General features: G+C 37.5%; 1 long non-coding RNA gene across 2 annotated transcripts in view; it reads right to left on the bottom strand.

Moving 5' to 3' along the window:
- Nucleotides 1–1,063: 1,063 nt before the first annotated feature.
- LOC115494937 (uncharacterized) overlaps nt 1,064–20,758 on the bottom strand; it is a 54,606-nt gene continuing 34,911 nt past the window's right edge. For both annotated transcript variants that reach the window (XR_012055540.1, XR_012055539.1), the window contains one exon: nt 1,064–3,142. This is a non-coding gene — a long non-coding RNA (uncharacterized lncRNA). The remainder of the gene's footprint in view (nt 3,143–20,758) is intronic.

Genomic DNA, 20,758 nt, shown 5'->3' on the forward strand with positions numbered 1-20,758 from the left:
TTTAATAGTTTTCAGCTATCTTAAAGAAGTGTAAGTATGAGGCAGTACCAGAAATTCAAGGAGCACTGCATTCCTTGCAAAAATGAAACACATGAAGTATGTGCTTTTAATCAGGGCACAGAAGAATGTGAAATTACAGTAGGGGTTGTGATCAATCGAAGCCAATTTTACAAGTCTAACTAGGACCAGATATGAGATAAGCTTGTGACTGATATGATCATTTTGGAAGAAAAACTGAGTGTTCACTAAAAAATGCAGAAGAAACCCTGAACTATGCAATTATAATTTAGAACACAACCATAGTTGTCCAGTACACAATAAAGAGAGGGGGATCATGAAAGGTAAGCAATGCTCTGACACTGAAGTCACAATTAAGGACACACAGCAGAACACTAGCATAAGGTTAGGGGTGAGTTTCAAAGTGTTAAGCCATTATGGCAATGTAAGCTGCCACAACAGAAAGAAGTAAGGAATTAAATAGATGAAATTAATTTTATCACTTCCCAGTAGTTTGCGAGCTCCAGCAACGTGGGCTGCTGACAAGAAGCACCACCTCTGCCAGCTCACTGCTCCAATACAGATGAATAGTCTATAACCTGACTAGACCAAGCAGGACAATGCTTTCTTGTACATCAACCCAGCTCATGCACCAGGGAAAAGTAAGGAGCAAGTAATGGAACATAAATGGGTGCAAAACACAACTTACAGGAATGACTGCTCCCTCTGGGGACGGAACTAAGCACTAAACACATGGGTGAGAAAGAAAATGCAGTATCAATAGTGGAAAGAATAATTGTCACCATGTTAGAAACTCATCCTACATTCAGTCTCATCAAGCAGATAGACTAAAATTATTAAAAGAGAGTTTGAATCAGTCTTCTGTGGACAAAGTTCACCCCAGAAAACAAAATATAGCTAATTCCACCGCCTGTAGAAATGTTGTTCTTGCCTTGTGCCAAAAGAGTAGCCCAGGAGACACATTGTTCTGAGAAAAAAGAGAGAAACAGATAACAGAGCACAAACATTGTGCATCATTTTTAAAAGAGAAGAAATAAAAGAGATAGAGAGATCAAGACCATACTTTATTTACAGCTAAGTTACACAGCAAGGAGCAGTGTGTAAAATGAAGGCATTTTTGCACCTGATAAACAAAATGTACTGGTAGAAATGAAGGAATATAATGTAATTTAAATAGTTTTCATGTAACATGTGAGAGGTTGTCATAGTAAACAAGGTTTGGTAAAAAAATCATATCCATGTATAACAAAAAAAAAAAGCCAATCGTTTTTTCATAGTCATGTGGAAATTCCAGTCAATATCCAGTTATATCTGACAACACAGTTGATCATATAAAATCCACCTAGGATTTTTTAGATAATCTTTTAACTGAACACAAGCAACAGAAAAGCATTTTTGGAAACTCTAGGACATTTTTTGGCAAAGCTACAAATTAAGACAAAACAAAATGACAAAAATATAAATCTCACTTCAAAATTATAGAAATATAAACCTTGTATAACAAAAAAAAAAACCCACAAAAAAACCCCACAACTAAACCAAACAAAAAACCCAAACAAAAAACCCCACAATCAAAAACAAATAGGAAAATCTTTAACTTAGCAAGGCATTTAAGCAAATTAAGCTAAGGTGAATAATCAATAGGGAAAACTTTCATGTATTGCTCTTAAATGTTGGGATAAAAATTCTGATACTTCCTTTTATTTCTTCCAAGTCTCCTTGCTATATTTTCCTGAAAGGCATTAAGAACTACATCTGATTCTGGCTCAGGTTTTTGGGATAGATCACTGGATGTTTTCAAAATTGGTCGGCAGTAGATTTTGCCAGCATTCATCTCAAACTTCCCTAGTTTTCTTCAGGGTGCAGAGTAAGCTGGATCAGGTTTCATGTTTAAATTAATTTGGAATTGCTTGTTCCAAAAGTGAACTGGAGTTTGCAAGTTTTTCCACTTTCCCTTCCTTGCTGGAAATGAAATATTACTTTCTGCCATTATAGTTTTCAGCGTCAGAGTCTCCAGCCTTTCAGCCTACCTACATGACCAGCACTTTTTTGCTTTCTACCACAATTCATTTGTGTTCCATACTAAATTTTTCTTAACCAAGTACAGTTCTATTCCTGTCAGATTTACCCAGCTCTGAGATCCCATCTGCTTGGCTATATATTCTTTAACAGATTCTGTTTGCTATATGCTGACCTAGTTCAAAGTTACATTTGTTCATTGACTGTTCTGTACTCTACCTTCTCCCATGTTTATTTCACAGAAAACTGTATGGGTTTGCAGTTAGGTTTTTCACCTAGGGCATTTTTATAGATTAGAAACAGTACAAATTCAAGTAATGATCCCCAGGGACCCCATTTAATACTTTACCTAAATTGAAATAGCTTCACTCACAATCACTTTTTATTCTATATGGGTAACCACTGTGCTATTCATCTAATTTCATATTACTGGATCTCTTAAGTCCTTGAAGCTTTTGCTGTGAGCAGTCTTGTGACAATGCTTGCTGCTTAAATACACCCCATTATACTCCTGTGGTGTACATCTGAGGTATACTGTGTGTACAAGGATAACATTACACATGTTGGGCCACCTTACAATTTTTCTTTTACTTATGCCTGCTTTGTTGATTAGAAAAGAAAAGAATTTCTGCTATTATAGTCATAATGCGGCTGTTTTTAAATGCAGGAAAAATGCAGGGATGAGACTGCCATTTTTGGCTCTTCCCTCTAACAAGTAGGTTTGGTTGTTCTAATTTGTATACACAAAAGCATCATCATTACAAAATACCTCAATAGACAGATTTCAAACTCCTCCTGAGCTGCATCTTTTTTTGAAAGCTTCACCATTCCCCAAAAAACTGAGATATTTTATTGGGCTTTAACTTTGAGGAAGCAGATCTCACACCATATAAAGGCTCCAAAATACAATGATTGCGGTGCAAGCTCAAGAAGACAAAAGATAATCTAACAGCAAGAAGAAAATTTCCAAACCAAACAAAAATTTTCATGCTGACTGGAGGGGCGGAAAGGAATTTATGACACGCCAAGCAGAGAAGCAGGTCTGATCCACCAGTTTAGTGTAGCTTCCATCTCCAAATCAGCTTTCAGAGGCTGCCACTTTTCTCTGTGGAGGGAAAACTACAAGTCAGCAGAAACAGATCAGCCATTCTAATGTTCTTTTCCCATCTTCATCCAGTTCTTAGAATAAAAGAAGCATAGAATCATTCATGTTGGAAAAAGACATCTAAGATCAAGTCCACCTGATAACCTAGCTCCACCTTGTTCACCACTTATACTGTCCCTAAGTACCACATCCACACAGCTGTCAAACACTTCCAGGGATGGTGAATTCCACCACTTCCCTGGGCAGCCTGTTTCAATGCCTGTCCATGCTTTCAGTGAAGAAATTTTCCTAATATCCAATATAAATGTCCTGTGGAACATCTTGAAGCCATTTCCTCTTATCCTGTCACTTGCTACCTGGGAGAAGAGACTGAGCCCCACCCTTCCTACAATCTCCTCTCAGGTATTATATAATTCTTTAAGTTTTTTTCTATCTCTACCTGATGCACCACCGGATGCATACCACCCATCTCCACTTAAAAATCCTTCTGTCCATAGCTGAGGGGACAAATGGACTTGATCCAATAGATCAGCCTATCCTGTCCATTTCATTTCATTTCTTATCAAATAAACCCTGTACATTTTTCCATGCTACTGCCCATGCTTGGAGCAGTGCCCTTAAGCAAAATTGCCTCATTAGCCTGCTTTGAGCTTTCTTTGCATCAAATCTTGTGCTGAGGTGGGATGAGGAGGAGAGGACAACAAGAGTTCAAAGCAGGTCCAATTCAGGTTACCTTTGCAGAGCTACAGCAAAGGGCTGAGGTAACAAGTAAAGAATAATTTTGCTGCTCTTCAGTAAATGGAATGCTTTTTTTTTACCAGAATCCATGAAATAATTGTACATTAAGTTTAGTTATAAAGCCATGACCCTGGAAAAAGGACTTGGCTCTAAAGAAAATGCTTTTTCGTATTCAGTTTCGCTTTCCTGGTATAAAATATTTAAGAAAACATAATTCTAATTAAAATAAGTCTATAAAAAAGTCATCATATTCTTGGCTTTTATATATATCACAGTCAGACATTTCAGAATTATTTCATCCAGCACAAGGCTTCCACGTCTCTTATGTTGTAAGTGATCAGTACTTGTGAAAGCCTACAGAAATTACACTGAAAGACAAGACAATGAAAAAAATAAACCTTCTTACTGCATTAAAACCCCTCTTCCTTTTATCTGAGTGTTTATACTGTCACCAGCTTTGAAGAATGTGAATGTTTCTACATAAAAATGATTAGTGCTAATGAAATCTCTAGTAAAGCATGTGGAATTTCTGGACCTTCTGTCTGTTGGGGCTGTAAAAATATTCTGTTCTTAGGGATACTTTAGAGAATTGTAAATATTTTTTTAAAAAATGAGTGCTGGGTGTTGCAAGTGACGCTTTAGTTTTGGTGGAAGGACTTTATCAGACACAGAGGTTTTAAAACCTTTCTTAAAGAAGGTCAGTTTCAATTCACCTAATGTCCTCTCAAAGTTCATTCCACACCCAAGACCTTTGGTGCCCAGACTTTACAAGTGCAGAAGGGAAGGGGAGAGGAGAGGGAGAGGGAGAGGAGGAGAAGAGGAGAAGAGGAGAAGAGGAGAAGAGGAGAAGAGGAGAAGAGGAGAAGAGGAGAAGAGGAGAAGAGGAGAAGAGGAGAAGAGGAGAAGAGGAGAAGAAGAAGAGAAGAAGAAGAGAAGAAGAAGAGAAGAAGAGAAGAAGAAGAGAAGAAGAGAAGAAGAGAAGAAGAGAAGAAGAGAAGAAGAGAAGAAGAGAAGAAGAGAAGAAGAGAAGAAGAGAAGAAGAGAAGAAGAGAAGAAGAGAAGAAGAGAAGAAGAGAAGAAGAGAAGAAGAGAAGAAGAGAAGAAGAGAAGAAGAGAAGAAGAGTATAATTCTGAATCTCTATAAAGTAAAAACTGGTTTAGCTAAGAACTAAACATTGCAAGTTTTATAGTTCAGGAAACTGATTTTGCTAGTCAGTAGAATTGATGGAACTATTTCATCTACATTTATAAATAAAGGTTTTATATAATCCAAGTTTTATAGAACCTATGTTTTGGCCTAAGTAGGTTTCATTATAATTGCATCCTGAATAGTTAGGCACATTGGATCCTTCTTTTGAATATGGTATTTTTGAAATGTGTAAGATATATATAGCAATCAACAAAATTATGTCCATCTTAATTCTGATTTTTAATGCTGCTGTCCTGAATACACAGAGGTGGACAATGCCTAGAATGAGGAAGCTTTTCCATTAGTAGCAGTCCCATTGCTTGGGCTTTTCCCAAAACTGGTACTTAAAATTCTGCCATAGGGTTGCCCAGGTGGGCAAAGTCTGTGAAACTTAATGTATGGCATAAGGTGGTGTTTGGGTTGTGTTTGTTTGTCTGGTGGTTTTGTTGTGGGTGATTTTTTTGGGTCTTTTGGGTTTTTTTTCTCCACTGCCAAGGAGAATGATTGATTTTCATGGGATGCCTGTAGCAGAGCCAGTTTTCTTCTGCTCAATCTGTTTTATGGAAGTCACTGAAAGCACCTAGTGTCTGATATAAACAGGGAAGGAGAAAAACATTTGAAGAGGATCCTAGGCCAAATACCACTTTCTTTACAGTGTGAACATGAACCAAAGGACTCCTGAATTACTCATCTCCTGATGTCACCAATATCTCCTTTCTATGACGTGAAGTCAGTATATTTAGCAACTGAACTTAAAAGAACAAAAGTTTCTTTTTGTTTCCAGGAAGAGAGCATGAGTCAGCAATCCCTCAAAAAATGGACACAAAGAAACTCCCTCATTCCCAGAGATATTCCTGAAAAATATATATGTATATCCCTAACATGATATACAAAGACAAGGAAGCAGATACTGTGGGGAAGTGCATCATTTCGTCACAGAGCATTCTGCTTGGGGTCTTCTTTCCCCTTCCTTTCTTCTCAGAACACACCAGTCTGTGTTCTGCCAGATAAAACTGCCCCACACAGCCTCCAGCTACAGCCCTCTGATTCTTCAGGGCCAAAACACCCACAACCATGTAGAGATTGGTCTCATGGCAGTCTTCTTTATGAAGGTTCTAGTTTTTAGAACTGTTAGGAAAATAACAAAACAAAACAATAAAACCAAACCTAATTCTTTCGTTGAAAGTAATTACCTTATTCAGTAGAATAATCATGCTGCGTTTCAGGTCAGCAGTTAAAGGATGAGCACCCTGGCTTCAGCTCACCAGGCAACACATGCTCCCTTTGAGGCCATAGGGTATGGAGTCAAGTCTTGGGTCAGATTTAGTGACTTTCCAGCACAGTTCACTTTGGTGCAAAGTGCAGCTTTGTTGGGTTTTTAAGTACAGTGCATTACAGGGTCAAGCAGAAAAACAATTCTTGTGTATGCCAAGGCATTCGGTAATGTTACATTTGCTAAGACCATCTTTCAGCATTTCTGATTTGGTCTGCCCAGGCATGCAAGTGGATGCTCAAGTTATAGTTGGGAATGTGTAGCTTATATGCATGCAACAGAATCTTTCCGTTTCAAATGAAAACTAAAGATGCATCCCTGTAATTTTATGAAGGGTTACTATTTATACATATTTTTCTGTTTAGAGAGTTTTTATCTCTTACAGGACAAATACACCCAGCATTACTAAATATTACAGACATACTAAGTTCTGCCTTCTTATTTTGGTTTCTCTTTAGTTTTTCTTCTCTCTCTCTTTTTTTTTTTTTAGGAAAGAAACACTCCAAACTGTTATTTTGGGCTCTTTATACAGTGTCTTTTCTTGTTCTATTTTTAACGTATTGGCAATCACAACAACAATCATTCACTGAATCTGTTCCTGGCATTGTACAAATAACAGCTGAGTTGTTGACAGTGTACTGAGAGGGTTTTTTTTTTTTAACTGGGACACTGGGAATTCCTTAAAAAAATGAAGCTTTATCTGTCCAGTTCAATTATTTGGGGATTTTTTTCTCAACCTGGTTAAATGTTAGAATACCATTTCCGGGCAAAGCTACTCGTGTCCCAAAAGGAGGCTGTTTCCTGGTGTTAACCACCATAATGTCAATCCCTACATTTATTCATTTGAATCTTAGTTAAACTGAGGTTTATCTCTTCTTGTTCTTGATCAGATTATTAACCCCACCCTCACCTCAACTCGATCCCATTTATTTCAATGTCTTTATCTTCACAGAAAGGCAAAAACTTATGAAGCACAAGTGATCTGAAAGCCGGTGATTTAGCAGTAAGGTTATTAGCATACCTAGCACTGACAGTTCTGTTTTCTGCATTATTTTGGATTTTTATTATTTTCTTTCTTTCATTCCATTTGAGCTCTTTAATCAGTCTTCAGCTGTGGAACATTTTCTTCTCTTAAGATTTGCTTGATAGAGTAGCTTTGGAAGAAAAATTTTTATTAGCATTTCACAGCAATTTTGTTTTATCTTTAGTTTATGGTTCAGACAAAATTAATCCTTGGTTAAGGCACTGCATGGCTCCATGGGGCATTTGACATGCCTAACATATTAATGGTTCAAAATCACCCGTCATTTCCTTTCTCTCTCCCTTGGTTTATCTCTCTGTGTCACATTTTAAGCAAAAAAAGGCTCTTTTGGGATGAAGTCTATGCTTGTGCTAAGAATAGGGTCCCAGGCATCAGAAGCATTTACAGATGTTACACTACATTCCAGGAAGTTCTGTGTGGGAACCTTTTGAAATTAACAGGTTACATTTCATTACTGTTTGATGGATATTCTTGTGTTTTCCTAGCAAGTTATTTAGCATAACAATTTTTCATACAACACTTTTTATTCAGCAGGACTGATCACCAAAAATATAGTTCAAATGGCAAATTTGAATTTCAAATTGCATAGTAGGTATTTAAGAGGAAAATCATTCAGCAGTGACTAGATTCTGAATTACTTCCTCAAGTTAACTATATATATAACAAATTCTGTCTACAAAGTACCATGCAGACTTATCTCCATGATGAAGATTATTTTAGAGGTGGAAAATGTAAATTACTTAGAATCAGATTTTCATATCACCTATTTTCTTTCTGTTTTAAAAGGAGGGGGTGAAAAAAAGGAATTACATTTTCTTCCCTATTCCAAACAAGCAAATATCTTGAAACTCCATTATGTTGTCGAATTTTCCATTTCACTATTCATAAGAAGAGAATGAGTTCACTGAAATATACTGGTCTTGGCTTAGTTTCCATCCACTGGGTGAGGGGGTTATGTTTAGTGTTCTAGAGCAACGATGCCAGTACTTACAGCACAGTTCCATCTAGTCCTGTCCTACTCTGGCTGCAGCAGTAGAACTCAGTATTACTTTCCCAGGGACCCTCGAGTCTCTGTGTATTTGCCACTGAGAGGCAGGGCCGCCTGAACAGATGATGGATTTGTGTGGGTTTTGCCATTAATTGCTCCAGTCATTATTTAAACCCATTAAGTACACGTTTCTTTAGATATGCATAATACATAATATACACAGGCAACACACTGATTTGAAAATTCAAGGCAAGGCATTTCACAGATACTGTGCATCACTTTTACTTCAATTTTAATGTGCTCCATAAAATGAAGAATCAAAGCCTAAAGGTTTACTTAGTAGCACTCTAAATTCCTTAAAAGCCAGCTATCAAATTGATTTTTTTATAATCGTATTCAAAAATACAGATTTATCAAATTTAAATTTCCATTTATAAAAATATTATTTGAAGTTAATTTTTTTATATTCTAATAGTATGGTAATCAATAGACATACTGAGAGGCTACACAGCATAACCAAACAGTTGCTATTTTCTAATAGCACTCTAAAATTCCTTTCAGCTAATAAAAGTTACCCCATGTTGAGCACAGAAGCACTTTTGCTCTACACAGCATTGTACTACTGATGGGTAAGATCTTCACAGCTGAAGTAATCTGAATGGTGCCCGTGGATATTCTTATGTCATATTAAATATTTCTTCTTGTGGAAAGTTCTAGCTACAAACATGCAATAAAAATGTAGCAGTAAAATCTGATAAATGAATGCACAGGGTACTTCAGCAATAAGTAGGTTCCATCCCCAAGGGTGAACACCTTGTCTGAGGTGAGGGGAACTTCACTATAAATGAGAGAGCAGGAGAAGGGAAAAGCATTGAAGCTGGTCTTGCCTTGGAGCTACACTGAGCACTGGATCAATAGCTATCATTAGTACAGGTCCCTTAGAGGCAGCTGGCTGCCACAATACTGACTTTTGACCTGTGTCATGCGGCACCATGTGCACATGTAGAGAACTTCAAGTTTAGAACCTGAAGACAGAAAATGAAAGGAGATTCCTAAGCTGAATAGCAACTCTTTCCTGGAAGTTGAGTAGTTGTTGCATTTCAAACAAAAGCAACCTCTTGTTACAAGAGATCAGTGAAGTTACAGCTAGTTTTAATACTGCACTTTACACATTTCAGCTAGTTATGTGTGCTTGGAATCACTGGAACAGAGAAAGCAGTGCACATCTGCACAAACTTCATTATCAGTTGAAGACATGCCATATTCATTTGATTAATCTTAATTTGCCATTGAATCTAATTTCATTCCAAATGTGTAGTCATTGCAACTAATTTAACTAAAACCCCTTCCGAATAATGATCTTGCCAAGCTTGGTAAACACACTGTGTTGTTTATACTGCCTGCCTCAACTGACAGCCCTCTCTACAACAGTCTGTATTTCTAATATTGTAGCATGATTACAAAACATTGAACATTGAGATAGCATACACATGTCCACAGAATCAATTACAAGATCCAAAAAATTCTAAAGAACTTTTATCTGCATATACATACAAAATGCTTTTGTCTCCAAAGACACTGAAGAAGTAAAACCAGACTTCTCTTGAATGCTGGATAACTTCACATATGGCAGCACTGTCTAGAAAACCCTCTAAAAGAATAGATTTCTCATAGTTTCATCATTGTCTTTAATTATGATGATTGCACAATCCCCTAACTCCAAGGAAGTTATAGTCTTAATAGACAAAAGGGGAAGAATGGAATGAGCCACAAAAGTGACATATCCAGACACACAGGACAGGATCTGTCAAGTGCTATTCTAATACCAGAGTCATCAACACTCAGACAAGACTACTACACACATAAGCAGTGCACTGACACATATTGTTGCAGATTCTTGTTTAAGAATCATCTTCTCCCATCCAAGCAACTACATTTAAGAATGTCACGCTTGAAAGTGCACAAATACTGAAGACAATAATTCTCCATGTAACCCCATCCCTTCTGTTCTAAAGAATGCCAAACTCAAAAAAACTTGACTTCCAAATTTCCTCTCGGAATTTCTTAGACAGTAGTTCTTTGCTACATGAGGCATAACAGAAAGTGTTTGCTGTGACCAAAACAATTATAAAGCAAACTCTCACTGAAGTCTACAGAGGAAACAGAGTAATTTCAAGCATATTACAGATCTGTGGTATCTTCCAACAGGAATGAACTAAAAAGACCTTTAGATGCATTTTGCAATTTATTTCTGTTGAAAAAATAGCCAAGATATCTTTGTCTTGAGGAAATGAATATAAATTTCCTCATAAATACCATGAAAGTTCATAATCTTGTCAAATTATCTTCATACCATGCTATGTCTGAAAAGAGGGTAATAAAGAGTCCTAAATCTGTCTTCAGAGAGGAGATCCTCCATAGTCAGGATCCTTTCCACCTTCTCCTTGGTTTATATTCTCCACCTGCACCCACCTTGCAATCATTGAAAACCACACCTTCAGCTTTCAAATCCTTTCTCCTCAGTGCCTTAGAGCCTCACACGAAACAGGGCCAGAAACTCTCAGTAATCCTGGTAAATCAGTTAGCAAGCTACAAAACCATTTTTTAATTCCAATATGAAGATGGGTTTGCTTTGATCTATTCTGGTGCACACTAAGATTTTTCTAAGAGCAACAACTACAGAGTTCTCAGCAATGTCTTCTTGCTTGTACAGCTGATGAAATATTCCTTTTTAGCAGTAAATTATAAAATAAACTGATGATTCATTACTGGGTTTTTTTAATTCTCTCATCCCCCATCAGAATCTTTTCTTGGTCTAACTTTGTACTTCTGGTAACTGCTAAACAGTTCAGAAAAAAGTATTGCAACATCTGAGAAATAGCTGCTGCACCCAGTGAGAGAGGATTTTAACCTTGTCCCTCCCCTCCCCATTTTCCTTTTCCTCCACCTATCCCAGCAAAGTTTAATGCTACAGAGGTTAAAGGCTTGGAAACACAGAGTTCCCTTTTGTGCTCAGTTGTATATCCACTTGAAAAGGCTCTAACCACACTTTGAGGGGCTCTTAGGTGAAACTACTCTGACAAATCTTGCTTTCACAAAATCTTTCCTGTTTCTCAGACTACATCATCCATGTGCCCAACTCCCACAAATCTCAGGTGGCAAGAGCCTGAGGAGCCTAAATAAAAGCAGCCAAGAAGTGACATAGAAGCAAAGCCAGGAAAAATTGGATTGATGAACAGTTTGTCATACCTAAGGAAGCAATGCCACTCTAGGAAGAATCCATGCAATACAGAAAAACAAAATCATCAATATTTCTCTAGAACAGAACTCTTTTCCTAAGTGGCTTTAAAGTTTTGTTCCCGAATCTTTCAGTATATTTCAGTCAACATTTCTGAACCAATAATCAGAAAGCAGCAACAATGTCCCATGACGTGAGGAATTTAAGTTAAATTTCATATCACCACAATTATCTGAAATCTGCTGGAGCTGAAAAAACTGGAAGAGTAAACCCAGAAACTGGGAGAGAAGTCCACTTGAAAGTAACCATAAATTATGTAAATTCAAATTTTGAGAATGTGAGAAATAACTATTTTCCTTTCTAAAATAAACCTGAAAAATATAACAGACTAATTTTCTATCTCATCATTTTTAGCTGAAAATAATTGTAAACTTCTGATTGTAGGCTACAAGCTAAGAATATATTTATAAAGCCATTTGGAGGTAAGAATCAGTACTTTTTTACTGAAGAATCTTTCTTTTTTACTCTTCCCCCATCCCTTCCTTTTCTTTTAAATCCTTCCTTTAGGACACACAGAAGAAATTTTCATTGTGTGGGGAAAAAATAAAAAGGAAAGCCTTAAAATATAAAAATTAATTTTACTAGAAAGCTAATGAATGCACCATAACCCAGATTTTCTATGGCTATTGCATTAGGAAGTAGGAGTTATGAAACTTCATGCTTTTATAATTTTTGTTGAGCTTGCAATCCTGGCTGAAGGAGAAAGAAAATTCTCAGGTGCTAAACATCAAATTGCTTATTGGAACAGCTGCTGCACTGAGCTGAGTAAGCAGGACAAGCAGGGAGTGGCTTTTTCTAGGCTAATCTTTGACCAGCATCAGTGTTAACACAAATAAGAAGGAATATTTTACAATTAGAAAGTATTATTTTCCAATGAATGTACAGACACAAGTGTTCTTTTTACACCTCTTACTTTTGGTTCCAGTTTTTGTCTCACACTGGCTAGGCTCTCAAATAGGACTTTTATGTTTCCTATTCTCCAAGCTGTAAGATTTAGGTCGTTCTTTTGTTGTTGTTGTTGGGTTTGTTTTGTGTTAGTTTCTGTTTTAGAGGGGTAGCGTGGTGTTCCTGACAAATATTGCTTGAACTGGGGAACTGGAAAAATAGATCTTTTTCCTTTTTGAGGAACAGTAAAATGCACCGGAATAAAAATTACATTAGAGAACTGCATACTGGTTTTCTTCTTTCAAAGAAAAAAATTCTTATAATGTCACTGGCTCACAAAACCCTTAGAGTATAGATTTTTTTTCTTTACACTACAAAGGAAATGTTCCCTGATTTTATGACAGATGGGCAGAAAATATTAAATATCAGGGAATGATATAGATTAGAATGTAGATTATTCAGTATTCAGATTCTTTAACTTCCAGATATGAGTTTGGGTGCAGCTAGGGTTGAGCAAGTATTAGTTGCTCTGTGATGGAAACAAGATTAATAATATAGATGAACAATATTAAAATTAATAACATTATAATTAATACTATTAACAACCTATTTTGGCTGTAAGGTAGGAATGCTAGCACACCTTTCACTGTAGACTCTATGTTGACAAGCTCTGCAAGCAGGTAGGAATGTCTGAAGTAAAAGGCATGATCCTGAAGAGCAGGTTCCATCAGACTTGCATTAATACCTCTATCCAACCCCCTTCTTAAACTTTATTTCCTAAACTTTTCGTTTCACTCTGTGTTTCTGCATATTTTCTTCTTTTTTTTTTTTTTTTTTTTTTTTTTTCCTCCAGTGAAGTAGGGGTTCCACTCCTGCTGAGGAACAAAATGTGCCACTCCCGAGATCTCCTGCTCACTTTGAACAACGAATTACCAAGAAAGTCAGCTTCTGCTTCCATCAGGTTCCAATTCATGTTAGGAGCCTGCAGGAAATGGGCACATTGCAGCATCTGATTAAAGTCTTTCATAGCTTAGATTAATGCAGGGTCAGATGGTGAAAATTCTTTCTGTAATAGAGAGCAAGCTGAAACAAAGCTAAAAAGCCTATTCACTTAAAGCTCAAGCATAAGGGGGGGGGGGGGGGGGGGGAAAGAAAAATAATCCTAATAATTATATGAATGCTTTTGAAAACTCTCCTAGCATGTACTTTTCCCCTCAACTGCTAAAGAGTGTCCACAAAACTTCACATTTCAATAATTAGTGGGAGATAATTATCTGGAGAGCAAAGAGCAACTTCCATACGTTTTCATCACAATTAACAAAAAACAAGCATAAAAACACAAGAAGCTTGATTTATGAAAGTCAGCAATACATTCTAGGTACATCCAGGATGTAGTCAGGCCTTCCCTCTTCACAAGCAGAGACAGAACTTCCACATTTTCTGAATCACTACTTCCCACTAATTTTCATCTCAATCCTCTAGTCAAGCAAGAATCCTGCCAATCACTGGCTTGAGCCCTAATTCTGATACTTCATATGGTCTCAGGATATCAGCAGTTGCCTTCTCAGGGTCTCAGATTTCTTGCCCTTTTAACAACCCACGCTGAGATTTAATCTCCCAGGTGCTTCCTGTTTGCAGATTGTGCAGCAATAAACAACATTAGTGAGTATGCAGGTTTGCTGTGTACTGCTAGTTGTGAATCTGGAAGTAGAGAAGAGGTCTGAGAGAAGCAAGATAAGGTTTTTTGCGCATTGTTTTGAAAACTTTTAAAAATACAATTATATTTTATTTCAGTAGAAAGTACCTTTACAGACACTTCATTTACAGAGATTTGTAAATACTCCCAAGCTAATGTTTTCTCAAAAAACATTTAGTTATTTTGTTGATCATGGCAAAAGTTGCTCTTGGGCCATTTAACTTCCAAATGAGCTGCAGAAAAAATATAGGAGAGTCTGATTAAATGTTTCCTGACCAGACAGTTTTTCAAATGCCCAACATACAAGTGCCTGTAAAATAAGTCTCTTGTCAAAGTAAGTGTATGCTTACTTTCCTGCATAATTAATTTATTAAGAAAATATTTCTAGATCAGACGTTGGGTCTATTTTGCAGCCAAAAGACATTTGGTGTCTTATAGTTTAAGAAATGCCAACTGAAATGGTGGGAAAATGTTACTTTTTGGAAATTCACATCAGCTCCTTTTTTTCCCAGTCTTTGTAAAGTTTAACCTAAATGTCTCTAAATTACTATATTTACCTCTATTTGAATTCTATGGTCTTTGATATGTTTTTAAAAAAATAATCTTACAAGTCTTGGATGCTCTGAGTACCCTCAAAACATGCTGTGTTTCATTTTACTGGCATGGCAGTTATAGGCAATATCCCAATCTTGGTGTGGACAAACAGGTGGTGCCCTCGAACAGACTCCTAAATAATCCTCTTATTTTTACTTGTCATTTTCCTGATTACTTACCCTCTAAAGTCAGTCCACCTTTGCCTGCAATGTTTTTCTATATGCAGGTAAAACTTAAGAACATAATGTTAAAATTTGTATCTAGTAAAACGGAGTAATGTTTTAATTTCCTACATACTCTATCTCCTCTTTTGTGAAGAATATCATCCAACAGTGGCTGTTCTACAGAGAGAAGGACCTAAAACACACCCTTTTCCTAGATGTCTTTGTATGAAAATGAAAAGAAATATTTTTTATCCTTTTGCTTCCAAGGTAGTGGAAAGAAATAAATACAGACATGAGAAAACAGGGCTGTCTTTCTGAATTCTTCTGCAAGATGTTGTGGCAATGAAGTGCTGCTGTTACTCAGCAAATTCCTCACGGAAAAGGGGACTGAATTTCAAAACTGATTAAAGTCTTTGCTATGAAAAGGCCATAGACCTCACCTGGGAATCCAACCAGGATTTCAAAAATTGTCCCTATAGCAGTTTAATGCATAAACAGCAGAAGCAGATAAAACAGTTATTGACATTAAAAAATGACTCAGTAAGATAAAGATTGACATAGCAATCAGAGGGGTTGTATGGCACCCCTCCTGTAGATATTGGCATAACATGAGAAAAATGGCACTTCTCTTTTGCTCCTTCAAAGTGTGCATGTAAGGTGGGGTGGGGGGGTGAGGTGATGAAGCAGCCTATCACCATCAAGAATTTGAGACAAGTTATTCATCCTTTTTCTAGGTGTTATGAGCATGATTTCAGATTGCAATAAAGAGATGAATTGCTATAGTTCAAACATACATAAGTCAGCACAGAGGCTAAAACTGAAGATGACTTAATTAAGCTACAAGGTTGCTGATATGAGCTTGCCTATATAGGAAATCTACTGCAAAGTGAGCTAGGACAGAAATTTATAGTATCTTACTCCATTCAAACAACTTTCCTGCAACGGTGGAAAGTAGCTTTTTCCAAACAGAGCAGATTTTATGCCCCACCAAAGTCTGAGAACGCTGCACTGCACTCGCTCTTCTCAGTAAGTGTCTGGGTGATTTGGTAGCAGAAACCAGCAAACGTACTGTGGAACCACACCCCAGCTAACCTCATAGGTCTACTCTGTGTAAGACATCCTCTGCTTAAAAGAAGATAGAGAAATTAGCTGAAACTCTAGAGTATCCAACCATATCATACAAAAAGGATAAAGTTTAGATTTGTTCAAGTATTATCAATTCTCTTAAGCTACTTCATTGTTACATGACATTTCATTTTTCATTATCAAAACCCAGGGTGTTTAAAAGGTCTACAAGAACTCTTCTCTCAGTTTGTTTGCTGCTGTAGTTCAGCAATATTTATCACCGATATGTGCTGGCCCTTTGGCATTTTTTAGCACTTTTCTTCATCTTTAACATAATTTATCAAAAGAGGTAGCAAAATACAAGTTGATCAGTCTCTCTGGTTTAATTTAACAAGGCAGGTCATAAAGGCTTTGTTCCTTGACCAGCCAAGCCAAAGTGCTGCTTTCACATATTAATGTGACATGACTTGTACAGTCATAATTACTATGACAAGATAAAGGGAATTAGTTAAAACTTAATTAAAACTACATGCCTTACAACTGTGACCCTGAACACATTTTGTAACTTTACTTCTTTGTTTCTGGTTTATCAACAGGGGAAGAGGTCCACATGAATTTCCCTGGTATTACAAGTGCATCAATTAAGAAAGAAAATTAAAGAGTGATCATAAATAACCAGATAAGAAACAAACCTGAAACAAGACAAGTATTCTGATTCCTGGTTAGTAATGAATTTCTTTGCTTATACCTATCTACTAAAGCAGCAATGCCTCTTCTATGGGTATGAGAAAAAATTGATCAGTGCAGAGGTAGGGCAGAGAGATGGAAATCTGCAGTGACTCTGTGTTGCATTATTGGTAGCCTTCTCAAAACAGGCATTACTGAACAGCACCGTGAAGAATAAAAATAAGGCTTGTCTTTCCACATTACAAATCAGGGAGATCAAAGGAAACAACGGCTTTCTCTGGTTTATCATCACACTTTACAGCTCTGTAGAAAGCATAGAGGGAAAGCAGATAAGCCATACTGGACTAGGCTAAAAGTTTAACCCTGTGCAGTGTATTAGAAATGAGCACAGTCAGTCTAGTAATACATGCCTTGCTTTAGCAGCTACACTGTTTTCCTACAAAAAAAAAATTCATAGGATGCCCTGTTGTCATTGGTTGCCACCTCTTTTCTGTTACGCACCTCCCCAAGGGCAAGACCATATTATTGTGGTACAACCCATTGGCAGCATCAGAGTAAAACATCATCCTTTCCAGGTTTTGGCTGCAGAATAATCTATCTCTTCTTCAACTACTGTAGAAGTCATATGCTGCTTTTAGTGCAGACATTCTCAGTATGATCTGAGCTCCATGGTGACAAGTTCCCATCACTTGGGTTTGACTGTTTCAATCAGCTTTATGGGCTTATCATTTTCAACAGCTCAAATAAATCTGTATGTGTCAACATGTTTCTTAACCCTTGTTCATCAGAAGAAAATAATGGCAACAACTACAGGGAAACAGAGTGGGAGTGGGAAAACACAGGAGTGGAAAAACTTATTGCCACAGGAGTGGGAAAACTTATTATCCCAATGTGACAGCTGGCTCTTTCTTGATTGAGGTAAAGAGGTGGCTCATCTCTGACTCTGTTACTACTGGTACCAAATGAGCCCTAGCTCGTAGGTTTTGCAGTTGTTTCTAATCCTGCTCCAACATGCTTCTGATGAGCAGTGAAATAGTTACTAGCACATGAATTTAAAGTATAACTAAGTATCAGCATTAACAGTGCTGAAATTAATGAGCATGTCACATCTGTCAGAGCTATTGTTTCAGGCCCTGGCAGGCAGTGCCCACTCCAAGTCTCTCAGCTAGGGGTTTACTTGTGTGAAAAGCATTCAACCCAGCACAGAGCACCGGGTGTCTGCACCAAAGAAGCATCTCAGTGCTGTTGCACCTGCACAATGAGACCTTCACTACCACACCCCGAAGCTGGAAGGGTGTGTACCAGGAACAGAGCAAAACCATGTAAAAATCTAGGAATTTAAGGACATTATGAAAAATTTATGCAAACACCTTTTGATTTATTTATGCTGGTTTTCTTTGTAAATGAATGTTGCAAAAGAAGACATCTCACCAGACTCTTGGACCTCCAACTGAATTTGACCCAAGGTCTGACTACTTCACAGCTCTTATGTGCTGCATCAAAACTGACTCAGGTGGCACTGGTAACTGAGCTGCAGCAACACAGGATGTGACACCACCTACCTGCTGGTTTATTCAGCATCTCAAGGATGAGCCTTGGTGTGAGCTGCCACGGTCATGCCTTTCTGCAGAAGGCTAAAGCAGGCCTGTAATTCTATTCACATTACATGAAGCAGAAAAGTCGCACAGGAATCAGAAAAGGATGCAACAAGGTTTTGCTTCTGCCCAGTGTTTTGACATTTTCTCCCAGAATTTTGGTGTATAAGAGCATTTAATTAACGCCTTTTAAAGGGGAAGCCATTTTTTTTTCTGGCTGCTGGATGAAGGGGAATTTTGTGAAATACAGTTATGAGGTTTTGAAGTAGAATTAGCAGCTTGAAACTCTTAAAAATAAAAATAATGAAAGTGAGAAATAGTCAAATCAATAAAGTATAATCCCTGTTCTCCTATCCTATATGGCTCAGTGGGTGAGCCACACTGCAGCTAATTCAATCAGAGCATATCTATGCAACAATTAGACCATAGCTATGTTCATATCACATTACTGTTATATAAACAGATTATATGAGCCTGCATACTATGAAGTATAACACACCCTACATCACTGTAAACCTTCTAAAGCAGATGTTGCTGTTTTTCAGACTGAATTTAGCACAGCCTCATTCTTACAAGAATTTTAAAAAGTATCACTACTAAAAATCCATTTTTGTTAGATATAACAGACTGAGGCAAAGGAAACTGCTGCAATGATTTAAGACATTATTGCCTGCAGTCCTTTACCTCGCCCACCTGGCAGAGGGAACAGCCCCCACAGCAGAGACAACAAAAGTAAACTAAAGTTCAGAGTTTAGCATAAGCCTGTCTTCATTAGCAATCTAAGCAAATATAGAAGAATGTGAACTGGAGCACCCATAACAAAGATCTGTGTTCCTTTATGCTCCCTCTGCTCACTTATAGCAATGAGGTAATCTGAAAAATTAAAGCCAGTAGCATCTTGTCTGATTTCAGAGAAATCCAGACTTGTGAGTTGGAGCAGGATCAGCCAGCAGAGCACAATTTACCAGGCTAACAGACCTATGCCAGTGAAAATCCACAATATAAACATGCACTCAACCAATTTTGAACATTTCTTAATTAAAGCTCCATTAACAGTAAAACTGATGCTGCAAGTTGCACAAAAACAGAGTGAAAAAAAATGAGGCATGATCTGTCTAACTTTCAAGGTAGATGTCCCTTAGTGACTAACAAAATCATCAATATCTTGAATCAATGTAAATGTTAATAGGCTGAAATGCACACTTTTCTGCAACCCTGTGACAACCATTGGTATCTGCACAGTTATAAAATAGTGAAACTCTCTTTTGGCAGCAAATCATCTGCAAATGTGGAAGATGTGAAAATATCTTTTTTTGCCCCAGCAGTAACACATGAAGTGTAGCACTAAAGCAAATGTTCCAGACAGCAATATTATTTGAAAGGCAAAAATATAAAGAACAAAAAGGAACATTTACAGCTGTAGCAAGGCATGGCTTCTCTGAAGACTGGTATAAATAAAATTCCAAATTAAATCTTATATTTTTAATTTACAAAACACTCTAATTTTGAGCCACCTTGTATGGTGTCATTTACTTAGGAAAAGCCACAGTAGCAAAGTACACATTCACAACAACAAAATCCAGACCTGAAAATATTCAGGGAAAAATGTTCATCTATGCAGCCCAAATCTCAAAAGATACTAAATACTTTCTGACTAGAAACATGACAGCATCAGTGAATACACAAGAGATGGAAATATAACCCATATAAACAAGGGAAATCTTTTTGCTTTGAGCTTTAAAACCTACCAAGTTTAAACTCACTGGAACTACTTACCTGCCATTTTACAACTAAAGTCACTCTGATCTTTGCACTGCTGAAGGTGTTCCTTCTTGCTACATTTACCCAAATGCAGTCACTCTAATGTGTGCAGCACTGCATCCCCTGTGTGTGCAGCAGGAGAGCCACGACAACACTGCCATATGTGCTGTGTAGCTTATAGCCAGAGCAAAACCTCAGAGAGTCGTCAGGAGAAACCTCCCTTACACCCAAGCCTAACACAAAAGCACAGGAGGGGCTCTGCTGGGTCAGACCTACTAGTCAGCTGCTGTCTTCAGCCACAGCAGAGACAGTTCCTAGCACAGGAGAGCACATCAGGCTGGCCACTGCCTGCACCTCACTCCTCTCTCACTCTCCCAGCAGATACTATGCTTGGATTAGGGATTTCAGAGGTTCATCCCTGTCTCTGCCTTTAGCATCTGCCTGGGCCTTGTTGGAATTTTCTCCAAGCCTGTTTTCCACCTGATGATTCCATCTGTCTCCTCTCCACAACCTCCCATGGCAAGAGTTTAATGAGTTCACCATCCATGATGTAAAGAATTCCTTTTCCCCAGCTTTCATCTGTTGCTGCTTTCAGTGAGTATCCCTAGATCAGCTGTTGCTGCATTTGTTCAATAACTAAT

This window comes from Taeniopygia guttata, chromosome 4, assembly GCF_048771995.1.
Source record: "Taeniopygia guttata chromosome 4, bTaeGut7.mat, whole genome shotgun sequence".
NCBI lineage: Eukaryota > Metazoa > Chordata > Aves > Passeriformes > Estrildidae > Taeniopygia > Taeniopygia guttata.